Genomic DNA, 7944 nt, shown 5'->3' with positions numbered 1-7944 from the left:
TCAAATTTTGTCGCGTTTACTCCAATTTTCTGAAAATGTCTAATGCAGGCAAATTTCCTTGAAGTTGATTTCTTGGGGACCTGTTAGTGTCTGCGAAGCAGGCTAAAATATAAGTTAAGTTTGAAATCGGTGCAACATAAACAAAAAGATTTTTCAGGAGAGAGGTAAGTGATAAAGTCTTGAATATTGTCCACGCCTAACTGTTCTTAGCACAACTATAGTTAGTAGAGGAGACTAGTTAGGAAACCGGGCAAACATCAAAGTTGAAAACAATGGCGCTGTAGGTTACGTTGGAAGCTCCCTGACCGTGAACAATCCTTTAGTTTTTGTTTACAAATTGTGACTGAATAAATTAAAGCAATATTTCTCTTGCTCAGTAAGCTCAAAATGATAGCAAGCCTTTTGAACGTTGTGCACGGTCAGGTCCAAAAAAGCTAACAAAAATCCCAACCATTCCACTTTAAATAACTACGGCACAACCAAAACAGCAGTTGTATCGACTCAAGGGGCTTGGTGCAATGAGCCTCTAAAGTTGACAACCATTAAAAGTTCGCAAAAAGTTTATAAAGACTTTGTAATCGGAAACCTATTTCAACAATGTCGGTTTATTCTCTTTGAGTTGTAAAGTGACTTGACCGCAACACTTTGTTTCGCACGACCAGTTTACTTAATAGCATTCCCATTAATGCCATTTAAGAAAGCAAGGGCTAATGTCAGGAGAAAAGCATTGCCTACTTTAAAGAAAAAAAAATCAGAATTTTTTTAAACCTTATTCACAACACTTTCCAATATTACAATACACCTACGGGACATACAACTAGATTACAAAAAAAGAAAAGAAAAGACTTGGAAAACACTTACTTACACTAATTAAATTATTCACCATCACACTAGAAGAAAAATTAAAATTCTGAATTTGTGAATTTTTTTTTTCACAAATTCAGAATTTTAAGCAAATTTCAATAGAGAAAACTTGTTTCTGTGTCTTTATGTGTCATCAACAAGCTGTTTTTTTTTCTCTTTCATTCCTATACCACTGTCCTTAGGCGGGCTCGGTTCGTGCTTGAGCTGCGCTATAAAGCAAGCGAAAATAGAGTCGATAAACTTGACAAAAAGAATTACAACAAGTAGTCTGTAGCGTAATCTGTTAGAAACGTACAGAGCCACACTTAGCAAAACAAAAATGTAGATGAATTGACTGCAGGGCCTCGACCCCGATCTGGATAGAAGGGCGCGTCAACCTATAAAATTTCGCATAAAGTTCATAAAAGAATTTTTTATATCAAACCTATTTCAAGGGCGCAGATTTATTTTCCTTGAGTTGCAAATTCATTTGAAACTCTTCACCTTTTCGCACGACCAGTTTACTTAATAGGTCTTAGTAGCGATTTGCATCAGCAAAGGCTAATGTCACGAAACGTATTTTGTCTCATTAAAAGAAAAAATGTCAGATCTTTGAGTAAAGTTGAAAAAAAAATCAGTTTAGGCATTAATAATTAACGCAGAGCACACTTGCACTTCGGTATTCTTTCTTCCTATCTTTCTCTTACCACTTTCCACGGGCGGGCTCTGTTCGCGCTAGACCTCGCCAAGACCTTCGCAATAAAACGAGTAAAAAAGGTCTAGTCTGATTTTCAATTATAAAACTCTTTAAAGTAAAACTGCAAACGAAGACGAACAAAATCAAGGATACACAATACCCCCGTTTAATAAAACCAGAAAACCAGCCCACGTTTAACCAAAAAATCAATAAAGGTTAGAGAGAAACGATTTTAATCGAAGATGATAACAAAATCTTTTTTTTCGCTCCTATCCATCCTATCAAAGCCCTTCGCACTGGTATAGAAACAGGAACAATAAATACTAATAATTACGTTACTTAGAAAACAACTGGGATAAAGCACTTTAATGCCCTGCCGAGAGATAAGTTAAACATTGAGAATAAAGATACTGCTTTGTACAATCCTTTCTTATGTTTTTAAGCAAAAGTCAGATTAATCAATGACAGTTTATTCATAGAGTCGCTCATTGCACCCACGGAACCTAGGTTATTCCATGCAAACAACTTCAAAGTCCATATTTTTGTTTTAAATATGAACGTTAAACCCAAACGTTTAACAACGCCAGGGACAGTAAAATTGACATAGCGCGTCTGAGGTTCTTCATGTGAAAAACTGATATACTTTACGACACTGAAAGGTAGCAGTAACCTGGATCAGCGTGGGGTCGCTTGCAACCTGTTAAATCTAAGTAAAAAAGGCTTGGCCCTGGTTTTTCAAACGTTGGAAAGCACTATCCACCGGATAAATCACTATCCAGGGGATACGTAAGAGTGGATTTCCACTGTCGCGTAATTTTTACGTGAGTACGCGCGTAAACTGTAGACCGGTTAATGAAATAGCATGGCAATGTATGATAGGTCACGCATAAACGTGAAAGTTTAACTTCGCTTAACTTTTTCTTTAACGAACGACACTTTATACATTGCCTCTAATTTATTTGCGCGCGTAAATTTACGTGCGTACGCACTTAAGCATTAAGCAGCAGTGGAAATCCACCCTGAGAGAAACCAATTGCGTTTTCCCCTGGATAGATTTTTATTCGTTAGATAGCGTTCTCCAACGTTTGAACAACCGGTTTAGACACATGACAAAATAACAGATAGTTCATACCTTCGGAGATACAAAAGGCAAATACCAACACTGACGCAAACAAAGATTTCATTCTTTAAGACGCTTGTGACTGCAAATTCCGGCAAAACAGCTGAGAAGTTAAAAACCTTCAGAGCTACACCTGTGAAACTGATCTTAGCACAACTAGAAATACAGATATATTGACTCAAAGGGCTTGGCTTCAATGTACGTCAGAGGGTAGCTACAGCCAATAGAGAAATCGCAAAAAGCTCATAAATAAATATACTAATAAATGTCATAATTTCACCAATAAGAAAGAACCGTGTTTGAATTCCGGCGGGGGGGGAATCAGGTGAAGGTTCGGTAGAGGGGTGCCTTGGAGCTTCTCAAACCCTCACCTTTTTTACGACAAAAATCGTTCATTTCGCTGCTCTATCCAAGACAGTCCTTATTTCATGACTTTGATTCATTTCTTTTGACAGAGAGAATTAAGTAATTTTTTAAAACTAAGATCAAGGAATTTGATCTTTTTGTACCTCACATGTAGACCCCTCACTGCCAAACTCCAAACTCTTCAGTCTTCCGCTGCAAAAAGACACCTTGTTCAAGACGCTAACTAGTGAAACTGCTGACAATTTCAGGAAGTGTGAGACGAAGGTTGATTCCAATAAAGCGAATTTGGTGGAGGCATACAGTAAAGGTTTTCGTCCACATGTTGAGTTAATGGCGGACTCTCTTGCGTTTATGTAGTACATTGGAATTCCGCTTATTTAAGTGTCTGCATTGTCTCACAAAAGAAATCAAAGTCTTTGCTTAAATTATATTAATAACTAAACTGAATTCTCTTTGTACCAAGAACATTGTTGTAGTTTCTAAAAGTGAAATTCAGTTCTAGTTTGTATATCCAAAATCACGCGTTCTGTCAAAAGCAAGGCGCTTGATCAAGTGTATCATGTTTATTTCCTTCTTAATAAATCTCTTGTGCAGCATATAACCGGTGTGTGTGTTCATATCTTATTTTTGGAAACTTCAGGGCCATACCCCGTTTGAGTACACACATTATTTTATTCACAACTGTACACTGCTTCAAAGTGATTGGGCAACCAGTCCAATTATCTTGGAAGGCAGTGTGGCCGAGTGCCGTGCACAGCGCGTCAGACTCGATATCCGGCGGTACCGGGTTCAAGTCCCGCTCTGACCACTTGCTGGATTTGTTCTCGGTCCTTCTAAGTTCAAATCCTCCTCCACGCTCGTAAATAGACAACTAGCTGCCTCCTGCCAGTTGGGGTTTTTAATCCTGTTATGTTCCATTTGGATGCTTTGTTTCTTATTATTGGAGTGGAGTGCCTCCAAACTATACTTACTGTACTTAGTTTTATATACACATTTTATCAATTCCATCATTTCTATATACCAATTCAGCCATCGGGCTGCAAAGTATTAGTAATTAAACTATCTATCTATCTATCTATCTATCCATCTATCGATCGATCGATCGATCGATCGATCTATCTATCTATCTATCTATCTAAACTAAAGCAGTGCACTTTCCACTATAAACAAAACTTTACCCTTTAACCTTGTTTCAGTTCAATGTTTTTTTTCATACACCGCAAAGGAGGCTGACGCTTGAGCGATCATTTAAGTCCAATTTATAGAGTCCTTGGCTTGTTACTTCCTGTTTGCTTCACTTGGCTGTTATTTACGTTTCTGATATTGACTGTCTGCATTTCAGTACAGTTGTGCACGGCAGAAGTTCTTTACATCGTTTTTTGCTCGTTACCCGCTCCGAGTCTAATTCTGTGAAATGGTAAAAGGAAAAAAAAAAAAAAGAAACCGCACACACACAGCTCTGCCTTGTGCATGAGTGAATAGCTTCACTGCGATGTTGATATTGAAATGTTAATTAACTTCGTTAAAAATACTTCTTTTGTTGTTTATCTTCGTAGGCATTCTTTTACTTGAAATATAAGAGACAGAGCCCGCGAGAATCAGAACGGGAAGCAACAATTACTTAACGGTGAATAAAGTACGCAAAAACAGCGTTTTGCTCATTATCCAGGTCATTATGCATAAAAATTGAAACAGTGTTTATGCTTGCATGCGTTTACACGACACTGTTGTATACTACAAGGGTCGACACAATAGACCCTGCAAAATATGCACACAAGACTGAAAGGTTTTAAGGACAAAAACCCGCTTTTTTACTGGTGGAAATCTATCCATTAAAAACTCGGGGTTTTTTTGTGGATGTTTCCCGGCGCGCAGGATATACCTCTGAACATTCTGGAGTGACATAACTGCTTTTCTAATATTGGCGATCAACAGATCCTAACAAATAAAAAGCTCCATTTCTAGGCAAGTACTATTCACCTTTTCACGGGCCGCGAATAGTATTCACAAGTCGAACAAGACTGTGAGCCAGTTAATTAATAGAGGAAAGCTTCACTGTATGCCAGTAAATATCAGCAATAATTCAGCGGATAATTTTTGACTTACAAAGGAGCGCAGATTTTAATTTTCACTCCTAAGGACAACAGTGTTTTTGTTACAAACCGAAACTTTTAATGGCAATTCAAACATTTACTTAGAAACTGTTTTTATTCAAGAAAGGCTTAGGTAAGCGGAAACCGCCATAATTTTCAAGTGTAGTATTGCAGTACCAATATCACAATAATCACCGATCTTTTAACAATAATTTGCACATTCCTTACTATATGTAAACACAACAATCGTATTTCTCCTCACACAGCTCACAAGATCTTAAGAACAGAGCATCTTCTTTCTAGTTTAATCCCTTTTAATAACATGCCAGTAAAAAGTTTCGACGTCTAATAAACATGGATGTTGCTTATAACGAAGCCTAAAATACAACTTTGGAGGGTTGAGGGGCTCGCTTTGACCGTGTCGTCTTTCTGAAATAAATTTTGTGACAAAACAAGTGTGGGAATTTAGGTTAACTTTACCGTTTAGTGAGTCTTGTCTGACGATGTAATCACTTTTGATGAGAATCTCGAGGTCGGATGGTTCCGCCAAACCTTGTAAAGCACAAAGCTCCGCTGTCATTGGTTACTTTTTAACAGCTGTGATTGGTGCATTTCGATCGTCGCTGTTCCAGGAGGGTGGTCAGCACTTTTCAAAATGTGGCAGTCGAACCCGTGATCATCATCTATTGACACTCTATTTCTCTTCTATTGAAACGTATCGTCCTTCCGAACCTTGTTCGGCGTCCAACAAGAAAAAGAGCCTCAGAAGGTAACTGCAGTTCATCGAAGCTATGGAGCCTTGCCTCATCCTCAACACCATCATTCACGTCACTTTCATCTGAGACAAATTCAATATCGTCATCTTCATCTTCGCTTTCATTGCTGTCTTCATAGTTTGATTCGACGGGCTGGGGGGAGGGGGAGCCGTCCGGTTTGGCATGGATACCATGGCCCCTATTGAACTGGCAGGCTGGTTTCATAACAAACGGATGGTAAAGTTCCAGCCTTTGCCTCTGTTTCTTGGCTCAGAGACCTCTCCCTGACTGCTCTCTTTGCAAATTCTGTCAGCTTCTGGCAGTCGTCTAAGCTCAGCTCACAAACGGAAAGGGATTTCATTTAACATGAGCATTTCTTGAAACTAGATCGTGCCTTCTGGGTATGGGTAAAGAGGAATGCACTCCACGTTAACAATCTCTTCACACTCCCTTTCACGCAATCTCCAAATTAACAATACTGCAACATAAAAAAATCGCCACCAAACACGCAAAAGGTAGCAAAATCCGAAAACCGCGTGCCGATATTAAAAGTTGTAATTTTCTGCAACGGCGCGACGATTTCTTAACCGTAAACCGCCAAATAAATACGACTGTGACCGCCAACCGACACTCAAAATTGGTTAAAACCGCCAAACCGCCAGAGTATAATAAAACCTCCATAGTTGCTGTATCATGTATTATGTATTTATTCTAGAAAAAGAATTTTTGAAAAACTCACGGTAGAAGAGATTTGTAACAAAACTTCTGGGTATTCTTATACCCTGAGAATCCAAATTTTTAGACTTTTGATTGTAGAAACTGTTTTTCTAGCCGTAAACAAAGGGTCATTTGAGGGCGCCTCTTTGCGCTATTTCCCGTTTGTTTTGATTGGCTGTTATTTTTGTCTTAGTGAGGTCATTTCTTTGTATTAGATTGATGTTTGTGAGCAGGAAATTACAGGCGATTTGAAATTCCATGGCCCAATTAAGCTAAACGACTTCTTGTTTTAATTCTTTGTCAAACCTGTCGACTCTCTTTTCTCGCTGCTTTTCTGGCGGAGTGGCTCGAGCACGAACCAAGTTCGCCTAAGCCAAGGACAGTTTTAAAAGGAGAAGAAAAAGAAAACAGTTTGATAATGACACAAATTTTAAAAAATCCGAATATTTTTGTCTTAAAACTAGGTAATGCTTTTCTCCCTTTGTTTCTTTTAAACATGGAGTGAACTATACTGCTATTAGGTAAACTGGTCGAGCATAAAATGGTGAAGCGGTCAAATCAATTTACAACCCAAAGAAAATAAACCGACATTTCTGAAATATGTTTCCCATTACAAGTTCTTTTATACATAAACCCTTTGCGAAATTTTAGTCACCTTCTGTCGGTCATTGCACTATGCCCTTTGAGCCGATACGTGCATCATCTTCTTTTCTAGTCAGTGTGGAAATTGATTCTGCGGTACCATTAATGTTTTGGCGATATATATATGTTTACCAAGATAGTTTAACGACTCTCAAGACGGCTTCGCGATAACAGCTAATTACAAATTGTGATGTCGTTCTTCACAGCATAAGGAAAGTGTCGAACCAACCCTGGTTGACTCTTGGGTCTTATATCTGCTACCTGTTTTTTTCTTTTTTTTTTTTTTTAATCTAGGACCCGTTTCTCGAAAGTCCCGATAATGCGTTAAGGAGCCAGGAAAGCTGTTGTGGTATATTTAAGAACAAAGTTTTAAAAGTTTCGAACATCCATAATATCATAAAACTATCAGTTAACGAAACAAAATTGACCAGTTTGTTAGCTAGGACCTCAGCGCGCTTTCATTTTTTAAATTATTATTTGAATATTTGATTTCGGGCCTGAAACATTGCTAGGACTTTTGAGAAACTGGTCACGCCTGATCAGTAGTATATTTAATACTCAGTTCTACTTGTAATGAAATTGCAATAAATTTTGCAATTTTTCGCTTTCTTCTATATAGGACACGGTATCAAGTGCTTCAAGTGTAAGTCAGACAAGGGTTGGGATGACTGTGTTAATAAAAACGACACGACGTGTTCTTCTAAGGACGGT

Source organism: Porites lutea, chromosome 3 (genome assembly GCF_958299795.1).
Source record: "Porites lutea chromosome 3, jaPorLute2.1, whole genome shotgun sequence".
Classification (NCBI taxonomy): domain Eukaryota; kingdom Metazoa; phylum Cnidaria; class Anthozoa; order Scleractinia; family Poritidae; genus Porites; species Porites lutea.
Note: the sequence above shows the minus strand (reverse complement) of the source record.